Below are 16,131 nucleotides of genomic sequence, written 5' to 3'. Positions count from 1 at the left end.
GCAACACAGCAACTTTTATATTAATTTCTTAATTTTTCGCAGACAATTATAAATCTCCTGGGGGAAGAGGCAAGGTCTGTGGGTTTCCAGGAGAACAGTGTCGCATTCATAGGCATGGAGGTCTGGTCCTCTGCTGAGAGGTGTGTGTGTGTGATGTAGGCTGTGTGGATACTGTGAGATGCAGGTCCTGCTCCTGGGTGAAGGCTAGTGATGCCCAGTGGACCAAGACATCAGGCTGGGAGGTCCAGCTGTGCTGCTAAGTATTAGACACGTTGTCTAATCCTTGGATGGCAGTATGATGTCATGGGTATCTGCACTGCATCAGTGTCTGCAGTTTGACTGCCTGGGTTTAAAATCCTGACTCCTCCTTTACCTGGAGAAATTTGGTGAGCTCCTTCCTCTGTAAAATGGAACTTACAATGGTATTTATGTCACATGCAAGGTGTGTGAAAAAGCCTGGGTGCTCCTGGCACTGCCCAGCCATCAAACTGACCTGGGAACATCTCCTACCAGACTTCCAATCAGGCAAACAACAAATATCCTTATGGATGAAGCCATTGTTAGCCAGGTTTTGTGACTTGCATCCTAAAGCATCCTCACTCTTAGTCGTCACTAAATTAGAGTGATGTAGCACTTCAATGAATTCTAGATTCACTGAATCATAGAATATTCATGCTGGACAGAATCTTAGGTCTTTCCACTAAATTTTCTATATAACTTCTTCATCCTCATCCGTAAATACTTTTTGAGGAAAGTGGAAATTGGAGGGGGGATATTTTGAAAAATCTATGGGAAAAGATGCAGAGTGATATAATTATTTATTTTCCGGGCAGAGCTGGACAAATCCCAGTGAATTTTCTTTGGTTTATTCTTTTCTAGACTCAGACACTTTCCAGGCACCTGATTAGGATAGGTTATTGCTAAAATCTTTTATTAGGCACAGATTCTAATTCCATTTCTTACCTCTGCACTTCCATGTGGTTTCAAGCACATAATTCTTTACTGTTTTAATTGTATTTGTTTTCTCTTGCTTCTCTTCTTTTCTAGGCTGCGTGCTACTTGTGAATAGGAGATATATCTTCTTATTTTATGTTTGTACATCTGGTACATAGTGAACACTCAGTTAGAGATGAATGAATGAATCAAAGAATGAACTAGTGTGTGTTGCTGAAATGTTAATTCCATGGTAGGTTAATAGATGCTACACACACATACACACACACACACACAGAGTTCCATGGTTTTAAAAAAAATGTGGGATACATTGGATGAAAACGATTAAACCAATTTCTTTTTGCAGGACTTCTTAGTACCTTTAATATGCCATCAATATGAATCATAAATCTCTAGGAGAATGGTATAGAATGAAGCAGCTTCCAAACTCACTGTACCAAAGAAGTCTTTTTTAAAGAATGTCTTGCAGGAACTCAATTTGAAGGATATGCGTATTTCTATATTTTTATTTTACTTTTTTTTGGGAAAATTTGCAACCTTTTTCTAACTTTTTTTACGTGTACTTTATTTTATTTTATTTTTATTTTTTTGGCGGTACGCGGACCTCTCACTGTTGTGGCCTCTCCCGTTGCGGAGCACAGGCTCCGGACGCACAGGCTCAGCGGCCATGGCTCACGGGCCCAGCCGCTCCGCGGCATGTGGGATCTTCCCGGACCGGGGCACGAACCCGTGTCCCCTGCATCGGCAGGCGGACTCTCAACCACTGCGCCACCAGGGAAGCCTCTAACTTTTTATTCTGAAGAATTCTAACCTTGTGGAAAAGTGCAAGACTGTTACAATAGAGCCTGTGTGTCCCTACCAGAATCACCAATTTTTAACATTTTACCATATGTGCTTATTCTGTCCCTCCTTCCCTCCCTCTCTCTCTCTTCAAATTCTTTTTGGGCATCTTTTCCTGACAATAAGGAGGATATGTTCTGGATGCCACTGGGATGTACTTGTCTGCCTGCCTTTAAGAAAATAACTGAACATGCCGTAGGGCAGATGCCTGTATGTTTCACATGTCTTTGTTGATGATTTATTAAATCCCATCCCAGCAGAATCATAGAATCTCAAGGTGTGGAGGGACCTGAAAAGGCATCCAATCCAAGCCCTGCTCACCTACCTACCCCTTCTGCATTCCATACCCATATTGTATGCCTTTGGATGCCACTTCTCTTTTCCAGGGCTGGTGAGTCAGTTCTAAGTGGTATGAAACTTGCAAATGAAGCGTTATGGAGATTCTGCCCTCTTCCTGGGCACCATCCAAGTGGTCTATTAGCTGCTTCCATTTATCAAAATCTCCTGTGGGTGTAGGAAGCCTAATAATAGGAGCTCAAGAAAAGAACAGCATTTTGATAGAGGACTGAAGTGTTTTGCCAACTCTTGATTACCCGTGATAACAAGAATGAGAACTTTGGCCCCAGTTGCCCACAGATTCATTGAATCATGAACTATCCATGCTGGAAAGAATCTTAGGGATCATCTGCTACAGCCCCTGCATTTTTCAGACAAGGAAGCAGAGGACAAGAGAGAGTGAAACAGTTGCTTAAAATCTCATGGCTGCCATGGTTTCTGATTTTAGGCCAGGTTATTTCCCAAGCCACCAAGCCGATCTCAGAACATTGACAGACAACTCTGAAGACAGACACACATACACAGGCACACACATATAGGCACACAGGGACACAGGTGTACAGACTTATGTGCAACCTCATTCATGGATGGAGTTTCTGTTTCCTCCAGATACTACTCATGATTGGAGGCTATACAACCTCTTGTTTGCAATATAGAAATGTGAACTTGGTAATAAAAACTCCTCCAAATACGTGAACATACTTTACTCAGCAGCTTAGCCCCTCTTGCAGCTAACAGAAGGAAGCAGGATAAAGGTGAACATCATAAGGCTGCTGGGATGACTGTGTGGTCAGTGAAGTAACAGAAGAAATATAGAAATTCAGCTTTACTGAGAGGGTAGCTCACAGCAGTCACATTTTATCCTTATTCAGGCCAGAACCGAAGTGTTTATCATGGCTAGAAAGAGACCCCAAAGGAAATTTGAGTTTACTGAGTGCCAGCTACACACTCTGGTACATGTATTATCTTATTTAATCCTCATAATAGCCATATGACTGGTAAAAAAAAAAAAGTATGGAAAGACTATTACTTACTCCAAATCACACATCCAGTAAATGGTGAAACCAAGAATTAAATGTCCAGAGTTTTTTTTTTTTTCCTTTGATTACAGTCTCCTGGTTGCTGTTAGAGCAGTAAGAACATAGTATCCAAGGAAGAAAACAAATTTCAAACAAAAACACCCCATAGAGTTCATGTTGTCCTAACAGGAATTATCATCCTAAATTTGGAGAAATAAACTTACATTTTCCTGTTTGTTTCTTTGGTGAGAGGACTCTCTCTTCTCCTCAAAGCCCTGTAAACCAATGTTGTCCAGTCGGATTTTCTGTGATGATGGAAATGTTCTATAATCTTGCTATCTAATATGGTAACTATTGGGTAAGTATAATATACGCACAGGATTTCAGTCTTTGTAGAATGAAAGAGGGTAAAATAACTCATTGGCATTTTAAGAAAAACTGATTTCATGTTGAAATGATAACATATTTGGATAAATTTAATATGTTTTAAAATTAGTTTTACTTTCTTCTTCTTCTTGAATGTGGCTACTAGAAAATTTAGAATTGCATATGTTGTTTGCATGATATTTCTATTGGCACCATAGATCTAGGTAGTTTGTCTATGAATATGTGTATATATTTACAATTATATTTTTCTATGTATGTATCTATCATCTATCTATTGAAGGCCATTTTATTTTTAATAGAAACAATATCATATAGTATATAATGATTTACAATTTGTTATCATTTAACAGTGTAATTAGGATCTCCCCCCCCACATTGGTACATATAAATCAACATCGTTCTCTTTAATTACTATATAGCAGTACTTAAACTGATTTATGAGTTGCTCATCCATTTATACAAAGTGCATGCATGGGTGGATATAAATTATAGAAAGAGGGACTTCCCTGGTGTTGCAGCGGTTAAGAATCCACCTGCCAATGCAGGGGACACGGGTTCGATACCTGGTCCAGGAAGATCCCACATGCCGTGGAGCATCTAAGCCCGTGAGCCACAACTACTGAGCCCGAGCGCCTAGAGCCTGTGCTCCGCAACAAGAGAGGCCACCGCAATGAGAAGCCGGTGCACCACAACGAAGAGTAGCCCCCACTTGCCACAACTAGAGAAAAGCCCACGCGCAGCAACAAAGACCCAACACAGCCAAAAATAATTAATTAACTAATTAATTAATTATTTTTTTTAAAAAAAGTATAGGAAGAAAAGCAGGTGCAGTTCTGGAGAATACAACCTTTTAAGAGGTGGGCAGAAGTGAGCCCTGCACACTGGTTTGAGAATAAAGGGAGAGTGACAGGACCTACCAGGACAGAGGTACTGATGGAAACCAAGAGATAGAAAGGCCAATGGGAATTGATCAAATAAGAGACCTTCTGGAAACTAGCCTCTAGATTTAGTAACTAAAGAGGTGACTGCTCATCCAGGAAGTGAGCAGAAGGGCATCTGAAATAACATGGGCTGAGGATTAAATAGAAGTGAGGCAACAGAAGCTATGAATATAGACTTACTTCTCTTTCTAGAATCCTATAGAATCTTAATATAACCTTAGGTTTTTGAGGCAGAAAATGAAATTTAAGCCAGAAAGTATAATAAAAGATAGAATTGACCATGTAAATGTTTACATTTTTAAAAATGCAATGTTTAAAAATGCACTATAAAGGAAACAAAAAGACAAAGGGCAAACTGGGAAAATGTTTGCAATCCATGTAGAATACAGTTGTTTATTTCTCCTAAATTAGAATTTAAACTTCAGGAGGGCAGAGACCATATGCTTTCGGCTCAACATGTATCCCTAATGACTAACAAACTGTCTGGCATAGAGTGGGCATTCCACAAACATTTATTGAATAAATGAATCATATTGGAACTCTCGATTTTGGATTCCCTGGCCTTGCCTTTTCATTATTCTGCTGGTAAATTTATAGAAAGGGCACATTCTGTCCCATAAACATTGTCCAGGATCACCACATCAAAATATCATCACATGGTAGTGGGTGTGACCTTGGACAAGTTAGTGAAGAACTACTGATCTTCTGTTTCCATCTCGGGATAATTCCAGTCCAACCTACTTGGAAAGAGCCAGGAAAAAATATGTACCAAAGAGCCTTGAAAATGGAAAACCGCGGTGTACCTACTTGGAATGATTTTTGATAAAAATAAGGCTCTCATTTTCCATGGAGTATGGCTAGGTTGAGAAAGGCGGTTCTCCCAGTTTATTGTGAATGAGAGTCACTGAGGTGCTCATAAATGGCCTCTTCCAAGACTGTGTGCCCAGATATTCTAATGCCTTAGACCTAGGGTGGGCTTTGGACATGTGTATTTCTTCAGTTTAATTCGGCAAACGTTTACGAAGGTACATGCACCTGCAAGTACAGACACTGGACAGGATGCTAGGGATACATCATTGGGCAAGATACCCTCTGTACCTTGGGAAGCTCAGAGGGAATTATTGGCACAATAATTAGCACAATACATGGACATCTCTAACTGTAAAATTAGCCCCTCAGCTGATAGCCCTGATCTGCCCATTTCTCAAACATGAATGTGCATAAAAATCACTGGGGGTTTGCTCCAAATTCGGTGTCTTAGGGTCCACTCACAGAGTTTCTGATTCAATCAGTAGGGTGGGGATCCCAGAACCTGTGTTGTTAACAGAACTCCCAGGGTTTTGAATGCTGGTCCTCCATCCACCACCCCTTGATAACTATTGGCAGAGAGCACAACTTAACTCTACAAAACATCAGCACTTGTCTTCTCTGCTGTTCAGAATTTCACACATTCCTCAGAGGAAACAGGTGTGTTTGCCTTTTCTTCTCCACTCCATAGGAAGCTGAGGTTGATTGGGAGGTAGTTTCTTACCATCTCTTCAAAAGTCAGCCGTGGCATTTCTCTGTGGTGTTAAATGCAAAGAAAGGACTGCCGTAAAGACTACGAAAGAGGGCAGTTAAGGATAAAAGCAACACAGTGTGAACCATATGCTGTTGGAGCCGCAGAAGGGCTCGAGAAACCAGCTAATGATTTTGCAGACGAGGCGGCGGGTCCAGTGAGGTCTCCTGAATGACCCGGGTCCACACAGGCAGCCAGCCCCGAGGCCAGTTTTCCTGACTCGCTTGTATCTGGGTTTCATTGTGTATCCTGTCATGACTGATGACCATTGACCAGAAAGCCTGTTTCCTTCCCTTTCAAACAGAAAAGAAACATTTTTGTTATCTCATCAAAGAGTCATTGCCCATTGCCCAAGCAGGGTGTAGTTAATGAGAATATTGTGTGATTTTTTTTTTTTTTTTTTTTGTAAATCACAGAATCCTGCTTCCTCGGTTACTTCTTTTCTTTCTTTATTTTTTAAAATTTTTATTGGTGTACAGTTGACTTACAATGTTGTGTTAGTTCCTGCTGTACAGCAAGTGAATCTGTTATACATATACATATATCCACTCATTTTTAGATTGTTTTCCCATATAGGTCATTACAGAGTATTGAGTAGAGTTCCCTGTGCTATACACTACTTCTTTTCTTTAAGTGCAAAGCTGAGAACCTGACACTGGGAGTGTTTCTTGTCTGAATTTCTGATGGATTTTAATTTTGCAGCTGTCATCTGGCCCTCACGGTTATTCCCTGATTTCCTTTGTTAGTCCACTGCGTTCATCTTTGGTTCTACTGTAGGGTCCATTGATGGACTGAACTGTAGCTTCAGTTTTCCTTTCTCTGTCTCACTTGTCGAATAAAATCATTGGAGGCTGAGTGGTATTGGAGCCTGAAAGATGTCTGGTGGCCTGTCAGGAAGGTGCTGGAATTACAGACCACAGTGATACACACTTTCCTGGGAGTCATGTCTTTTTTTCAAAGGATCCTTCTGAGAATCCAGACTTCCAAGTTCACAAAAATAACACATTTGTACTGTGATAAAATGGTGAATAGGGCAAACCTTCACTTAGCGCCTCTCCATAATGAATGCATTTCCTCTTGTTTGTTGGGAATTCTTCCAGCCTTTTCTTAAATATATTGAAAATCAAGGGATCCACCAGGGAGTGGGGGGGTGGTGAGGGGTGGGAGAAGGGATCACACTGCATGGAAGAAACAGACTCTGCCCCTGGGAAACCTGGTAAAGGTCTTTCCCTTCTTGTAATTTTATTGTCCACCGCAAGCCACAAGAGCTCAGGAATATATGGAAAGATTTAGTTTAATTGTTAAAATTCTGCTCAGCCAGGCCACCTCTTCCCTACGATTTGCACTCTTTAGCGTTTATGTGCATTAGGTAATATATTCAGTGTTTCTCGCTCCAATCCAATTTGTGTGTGTTTGGCAGTAACCCAGTTCCACGGGCAAGGGTGTGGGGGGCAGGGAGACCATAAATCTGTCAGGGTAGAGCGCGGAGGCGATATTGCTGTGTTTGATGGTGTGCTTGCGTGAACACTCCAAAATGCTGGTGAAGCAATCCCACCTCTTTCCCGGAAGTCTCTAAGGGACAAAATTAATGTATCTCATATTGTATTGATTGGAGCCAATAAGTGCCTAAATGATTTGATGGAAGGTAGAGAGCTTATGCAGGGAAGAGGGGAGACAGGCAGCTTGCAAAGAAGTATGTGGTTTAATTACTGGCTGAATTTCGACAATCCACCCCCTCCCTCAGGAATTTAACAAATAGGCCTAAGTGCACTTTCGCTTTTCTTGACATCTGTTGAAATGATATCTGCTCGCCATGAGGGGAGTCTGGGAATTGGGCTTGGGGTATTGGTGAGATCAGTGAGCCACAGGAAGTTCCTTTCCAGACTGCAAAATTAGAAGGTGGAAAATACTGCATTCGCACTTTTAAGGTTAAGCTATGGAGAGCAGAGCTTTATGGAATAGAATTCTGCCCCCAGTTTAATGAAGCCATCTCCATCTTAAATGCAGGGTTAGACATATGTGTCTGTATTCCAGTGCGCTTAAAAGCCCAGGTGCTGGCCCACACACAGCACTGAACTTGAAAACTGGATGGTGGATGGGTGAATGCTTTATGCACCTGATTTTGAAAACCACTCTTAGTTACCTCCCTTTAATTGCATGGTATGAATTGTTAGGAAATTCTCTTATCTTTTAGGTAAACAATAGATGACTGCTTTTTCTTTCTTTTTTTAAATGGAACAACAAAGAGAAGCCAAAACCCAACTAAAATTTGATGTCGACCCCAGCACAAGGAAGACCAATGTTGTGAATCTGCTAGTGTTAGGTTACATCAATAATTCAAAGAAAATACCGTCCACTTAATCTCTTTTACACCTCTCCACTAGAAAGGATCCTGGTTTTATTTGGAAAGTCCTAAAGCTATCATTTTCCTCAGTTCTTTCTGAAATATGTATTTATTTTTTATGCTTGAAGTATTTATATATGTTATGGGCCAAATCACATGTAAACCATTTGCTTTCAGAGACCTGATAAAAATCCATTTTACATGGTAGACACAAGACGAAATGTTATCAAAAGAAAATTCCATAGTCAACTTGGGAATCTCTTTATCAGTCCATGTCCCTGATTGGGAATTTGATACTTTCTTTGTTAGTTTATGCATATCAGCCATTCTTTGAAAAAAATACATGTATAAATATATACATATATATTCATGTGTGTATATATATATATGTGTGTGTGTGTGTGTATATATATATATATATATATATATATACACACACACACATAAATGTCACATATATGGTATCACATAATTGTGACTAAAACTTTCCTCGACTAAGTGGAGAATTAAAATTTCAGAACAACCATAGTCTGTTATCTGACTTCTGTGATGTAGGCTAATATCTCAATTCACTGTTATGGTCATTTCTCCTACAGTGTGGCTTTTCCCAACAGGAAATGGATATAATGTGCTCAGTTAATTAGAGGACATAATTTGCATTAGTTAAACCTATATTGATTGCAAAGTGATTGTGATCTAAAAGTAGCCCCGTGTGTGTGAATGTTATGTGTGTGTCTGTGTGTATGTATGTGTGTGTGTGTGCGTCTGTGTGTGTGTGTATATGTATGTGTCTCTGTGTATGTATGTGTGTGTATATGTCTGTGTGTCTGTGTGTGTCTGTGTATATGTATGTGTGTGTGTGTGTGTGTTGGAGGTGGTGGTTCTATTCTTGTATATGGCAGATTTTGGAAGGAGTTTTGTACTTTATGACTGTGATGTGTGATAAGCCTGGTAAGGTTGTTCAAAAATTCCCAAGCAAATAATCTTGCTGGTGGAGACAGAAGAGGTAGGTTTGAAGTAAAAGCTAGACATGCTCACACTGTAGACTGGGTCAGGTTTTATAACTCAGTGCGTAACTGTCTGCTTTTCTCATCCTCCTGTGTATGAACCTCCAACCTATTAGAATGCATATAAAGGAAAAATAACCTAGTTCCTGTGGCTCTGCAACATTCTAGCCCCTATCCACTTTTTCCCACTAGAACTATATTTATAGCATAAAAAGCTAAACTTCTGGACTTAAATTGGTCCCTATATTGATGGCCCTGGGGCATGTCGAAGGACCATCAAAGATCCAGGTGTATTCAATTAAATAGTTATAATGTCAAGGGCATTTTATTGTATCCTAATTCTCTCAACATTGGTCTTGTAGGGTACATGGCAGCTTCTGATGAACCATAGTTCTTGATTTCCTGTGCACCCTGGATATTAGAAAGTTTGCTCCAACTGCCTGCTTTTCAATGAAAATAAACACAATGATCAGCATCTCTAGGTTAAAACAACATTGGAAAAATACTGGAATTTTTCCAGTTTTATATTAAGTCAGTCCTCTTTCTCTATGTATGTGTATGTGTGTAAATAGATAGATGTATAATATGTATACCTGTTAATCTATCTATCTATCCAAGCAGATTTGTTACCTAACAAACACTGATGTAGGGCTTACTCCAGGAAGCACTTACTATTGTAACTGCTTTACAAATAATTAATCACCTAACAACCCTACGATGTAGGCACTATAGCCCCATTTTACTGATGGGGCCAGTGAGGCACAGAGAGGCAAGTTAACCTGTCTAAGGTCACAGAGCTAGTAAGTGGTAAGGCTAGGATTCAATCCCAGGGGCCCCATATCCCAGTACTTACAATAAAAAAATAATGGTTTATGGTTATCCAGCACTTTCTACATGTCTGATAGAGGGATTTAATTTTTTTCTCATTCAGTCTTCACAACAAACTTATGAGTTGATTTTCATTATCATCCCTATTTTGCAGAGCCAGGCACAGAAGCTGAAAGAATAACACATCTTTGATCATAAAGTTCAAAGGTGATGGAGTTGTGCTTTACATCCAATTAGATTAGAAGTTCTCGATATTTTGTAGTGAAAGCTTTGTACATATACATACATGCATATATATCTATTTTAATATATACATGTATGTATAATAAGATGCCTATGAGAATTGAAAAGGCAAGAAACACCTTTTGTTGTGTGGACTGTGTTTGGCTCTCAAACTCATGCATCCATAAAGAGGCATCTTTTCTTACTATTAGCTTAAACAAAGAATTATCTGAGCATTCCCGCCCGAAATTTGAAGGTGTTTGAAGAGATGGAAAGTTCTTTTGAATGCCACAGAGATTGGACCCAACTTCTCTTTCTAATGTAAAAGAATGATCTTCAGCAAATACATGTTTATATTTATTAAAAGAGCATATTTATGAATATCAAGGAGCATCAGCAAACCAATGACTGAAAGGTACAATTGGAGACAGTAGTTGAAAACATGCTGAACTTCTAAGAGAGAAATGGCTGCTTGATCAGAGTTCAGTGATAACCAAGAGCATTGCACCAGCAATAAACTTTAAGTTAATGCTAACAATTTTAATTTGTATCTTGTAATTGTTGAATTCTGAATTGCTTTCCAATTTCCCACAGGGTTTAATGTGTATGCAAATTATGCAGCCAAGAAATTCAAGATACAAAAGATAGACTGCATTTTGCAAACATACCATAATTATTGCTTAATTTTTAAAGGTTCTTTCTCTTCGTCAGGGTATTGTTCAATTTCCTGAAACTGAACAGAAGACAACTTTTGGTTAATGCTTAGTATAAATCTTGTGATGGAACTTAATTGAATGCTAACTTTGTTGTTCTCACAACTGCAAACTGTTCAATTCCCTATTTCTCTGAGGTAGGATTTCTTGCTCTCTTAGCACAAATAACTCATCTGCTAATAATAGCAGGAAAGAATGATCAGAACATCCTTTTAATTGTCTGAAGGCTGTGCACTCTCATGCAAGCTGTTAAAAAAAGGTAAAAATCACTCTTACATCTATTTTAATATTGTGTTTCTTATTAGCTCCAATTAGACTTATCAGTGATCAGCCCTAGCAAAATAAAGGAAAAAGGTATCACTGAAAAAGAATGATGCTGTTCTGTTGTTAACCTTCAAGGTAGGAAATGCCTAGATTTAGGGTGAAAAAAATATATAGAGAGATATATAGATATATATAGATATATAGGGTTGGCCAAAAAGTTCTTTCGGGATTTTCAATGACATATACAGAAAAACCCGAAGAAACTTTTGGCCAACTCTATAATATTTAGTGTAAAATGGCAGCAGCTAAACCAACAGATTTGGTGGAGTAGTAGAGATTTATCTATTAAGCATTTAATTTTCAAGTGTTTGTTGATTACCTACTGGACTCCAGGAACTGTCCTAGGTATGGATATTCAGCGTTGAACAGTACTGACTAGTTGCTGTCATTGTGATCAAGTGTTTAAACATGAAACCAAGAAATAAATAAGAGGTTTTAGATGGTGATAACTGATTGGAAGGGGAAAAAGTAAAGTCAGTGAGATACAGTATGATTTGGAGTTGAGGGCAGTGGTGGTCAAGGAAGGCATCATGGCAGAGGTGATGTCGGAGCTCATGGTAAAGGACTGACCCTGGAAGAGTGAGAGACAGAAAGTTCCAGAAAGGGGGGGGCAATTGCAAAGGCCCAGGTGGGAAGAAGCTGAGTGCGTTGGAGAACCAGAAGAGGTTTAACTTAGGTTATGTTGTTATGATAGAATAATGACATTTCCTTTTAGTGTCTCAAAATGCCAACCCCCTTTCACAGTTTGGATCATTTGCCCTCAGACTATTCCAATCATGAGGGACATTTGATGGGTGGATACAGGCTATTTGTACAGAAGACTTAACACATCAGGCTCTCTAGGGAAAGTAGGAAGGACATTTCAGTTATGGTCTCAGTTCTGGAACTGCTCCTGAGTTTTCCTCAAGATCCCCAGAAATCCTGAAGCTATGTTTTTACTCCAAGTTCATCAGTGGACCAAACTGATTTGATGATACCTAAACTCACTCTTTTATTTTTTTTAATGGTGGTTTTAAATTCTTTTGATTATGAAAAATTTCAAATATAAACAAAAGTAGGGAGAATTAATATAATAGTATACATACTCATCACCAGCTTCAACAACTATTAACTCATGGCCAAGCTTGTTCCTTTCGTATTTAATCTTCCTCCCTCTACCCCATGAATATTTTGAAGCCAGTCCCAAACATTGTATTATTATACATAATTGCATGTGTAATATATATTATTATATTATTTGAATATGTGTATTCAAAAGATGCAGACTTTTTAGGAAAAAATATCATTACTAACATTATTACATATTAAAAATTAGCAATAATTCCTTAATAGAAACAACTATTCACACATCATCTCATTTAAAATATTTATGCATGCATATTAAAAAGGTGAGGACTTTTAAGGAAAAAAACAGATTGTATTAACATTATTAGGCCTTAAAAATTAACATTACTTCCTTAATATAGTCAAATATTCTATCGATGTTCATTTACATGATTGTCATCCATATATTTAATTTTGCTTGTTGATCAAATGTTAAAATAAGAGTGATACACAGTCATCCCTTGGTATCCGCGTGGGGCTGGTTCCAGGACCTCCCAGGGGTACCAAACTTTGGATGCCCATGTCCCTTCTATAAAATGGAGTAGTATGATGGCCCTCCATATCCTCGGATTCTGCATCGGCAAAGATGGAGGGCTGATTGTAGATCAAATTAAAATCAGTCCATATGTCTTTGGAGTCCCTTTTACTCTGTTGGTGCCCCCCCCCCAAGTTGTTGTTGTTGTTTGAACCTTGCACTCTATTTGTGGAGGATACCAGATCCTTGTTATTGGAGGGCCTCCCCACATCTGGCTTTGCCCACTGCATTCTCTATCCTCTGTTTTCTGCAAACTGGTGGTAAGATTCAGAAGTTTGATGAGCTGTAGGTTCAGGTTTTTTTTTTTTTTTTTTTTAAGCAAAACCACATCATAAATGTTCCTGCGTACTTGCCTCAGGAAGCATGACCTGTCTGGCTGGCGGTCCTTTGGGGGACTTTTAGCCCCTCCTGCCAACCATGGCCATCATTCCTCACCATTTATTAGGTAGGATACTTCTACAGAGAGACAGCTCCTCTTGTGAATTTGTGTTTGTTTGTCTTTGCTTATCTTGAAGTACATTTCACAAAAGAAATATAGGCTACATTGCATCTTTCTTTGTATTTTTCCACTTTTCAAATGACAGAGTTAGTTTGCTTGAGTCTTCCAGAAGTAACCAGTGATTTTTCTTAAGTTCTGTTCTGAAGCCCTATTGCTGAACACCGGGAGCTTCTTCCAGCTGGTTTCTTCTTGTCTGAGCACAGACTTTTCTTGCTTTATGAGATGACAAGATGTTCCCAGATCAACCTGTACATTTCCTGCCCCTGACCTGGACTCAGTCTTTTTTTTTTTTTTATGGAAGCTCTCCAGAACCAGTAGGTAGCTTAGTTTGGGAGATTTAGTGAACATCTTTATTTATTTTTAATGTCTATCTAGCACCCGTTTCACCTTCTTCTAATAGGAGAGTCCCTGTCTTTTGAGAAGAGCAGTTCTGTTTGGTTCTTGTGAACAGGGTTGAACATGTGGAGATATTCAGAGTGACTGAAAGCCCTGGGCTTAACAGTTTATTCAGAGATGGGCTCACATTCCAGGGGGACCACTTAGAGTCCCCTGTGGGCCTTGGCTATTAAACTCTATGGAGAAATCATCCTTCCTCATGGGGTTTGTTAGGCTGGTTATAGGTGAGTGAGTCTAATGTTGTGGTGGCCATCCTGCCCCCAATATACAGAGACACAATCTAAGAAATTGAGAAAGGAAAAATCTTGATGGCATCATTTGAGGCTCTGGATAGTACCTTATGTAGACTCTTACGATGAGATTGGGCTCTCCCCACCAAATCCAGAATACTCTCTCCATTTTTAGGTCCACAACCTTAATTATATATGGAAAGTGCCATTTACCATGTAGCTTATCATATTATAGGTTCTGGGGATTAGAGCATTGGCATCTTCGGGGAGGGCATATTCTGCCAACTACACATAGCTAGTCACTGTCCCATCCTCTAACCATCTTTTGATGGATTTAGACATCCTTTCAATATATTAATACACTTATATTCTTTCTTGTTTGGAAGCTCTTCTTTTGAATGTGAATTTGCATAATTGCTGCACTCAGTCTCTTGGCAATAGAGGGTAAATTCCCAAGAAGATCAGCTAATTTTTTTTTTTTTTTACATAAAGTACTTAGGAATTATGAGGGCGGGGTGGGGCGGGGCTGCTGCCACTGTAGCCTGGCTGTTCTTATAACAGTTCTTGTGCCTTGCTGATGCCTAGAGAAGCTTCAGAATTAGGAAGTATAAGACTGGGAGGTGGAGGGCTTCCCTGGTGGTGCAGTGGTTGAGAGTCCGCCTGCCGATACAGGGGACATGGGTTCGTGCCCCGGTCCAGGAAGATCCCACATGCCGCGGAGCGGCTGGGCCCGTGAGCCATGGCCGCTGAGCCTTCGCGTCCGGAGCCTGTGCTCCGCAACGGGAGAGGCCACAACAGTGAGAGGCCCGCGTACCACAAAAAAAAAAAAAAAAAAGAGTGGGAGATGGAAAAACCTCCATGTGATCTCAAGATCAAGATCTCTAGCCAGGGCCTCCTAATACAGTAGGTACCCAGAGAAGCATATGAAATGGCAGCAAATCTCAGGAAGGGTAGCAAAGGAACCAGTTATAACCCTGGACTTCTGTGTCCCTTACTCAGATTAGCATTAGCTCCATTGAGCTAATAGCAAACTTGTCATCCAAGTTTCAGCCACACCTGCCGCTGTCACACTTCCTTGTCTCAAGTGGAAGCGTTTCTTGAAAATAATCCATCCGCTCCATCATGGGAAGTGTTGTTACCAGAGAAAATGATTTGTTGGCAAACTCTGTTTCTTATCCTCTTTGCCTTGAGGATGATAGTTTTGGTGAGCAGGCGTCTGTGGGTCTTGCATGGACACCATAAAGTTTTAGAAAGTAGAATTCAGTTAACAAAGTAATAATTCCAGCAACAGTCAGCTACACCAATGAAATGTCATTCTAGTTATCTTTCTTTCTTCCTATTATTTTTTAAATCCATACACATGTCATTTGAAAACACTGCATAAAGGTGGCCTGATGGGATCAGGAGCATCTTCAAATGAGAAAATCTCTTGCCCCCGTGACAAATCCACAGGCCTCGCAAAAAATTGCAGCTCACTCACACACAGCCCGAAGAATATATTGGCTGCGGCCCAGGCTCACGAGAAGACTGATCAATCCAGCAGACTTGCATTAATTGTAAAATAGAAGGGATGGTGAGATCAATGGTGGGAGTGAGGGTGCTGGAGAAACAGCAGCACGTCGAGCTAATCCAATAATGGGGAAGCTGATGTATAGCATATTGGAATCCTACCGTCTGGGCACTTGTCACCATAAAAAATATCCCGCAATTATGGGGAAAAATTGAGCAGGCAGCAGTTGAGGCAACCTAATCAGCCTGATGCCACTGTAGTTGTCCTGATTAAACACTAAGTTAAGTGGCAGTCAGCTCGGTAACCTGCCTATGTTATGAAAAATAATCCCGGCACTGACGTGAAAAGTTTGTATTTTAATCAAAGCCAATTATGAATATTACA

Source organism: Mesoplodon mirus (assembly GCF_964341445.2).
Source record: "Mesoplodon mirus genome assembly, chromosome: 15".
NCBI lineage: Eukaryota > Metazoa > Chordata > Mammalia > Artiodactyla > Ziphiidae > Mesoplodon > Mesoplodon mirus.
The sequence above is the reverse complement of the archived record's forward strand: the minus strand, read 5'-3'. Positions refer to the sequence as shown.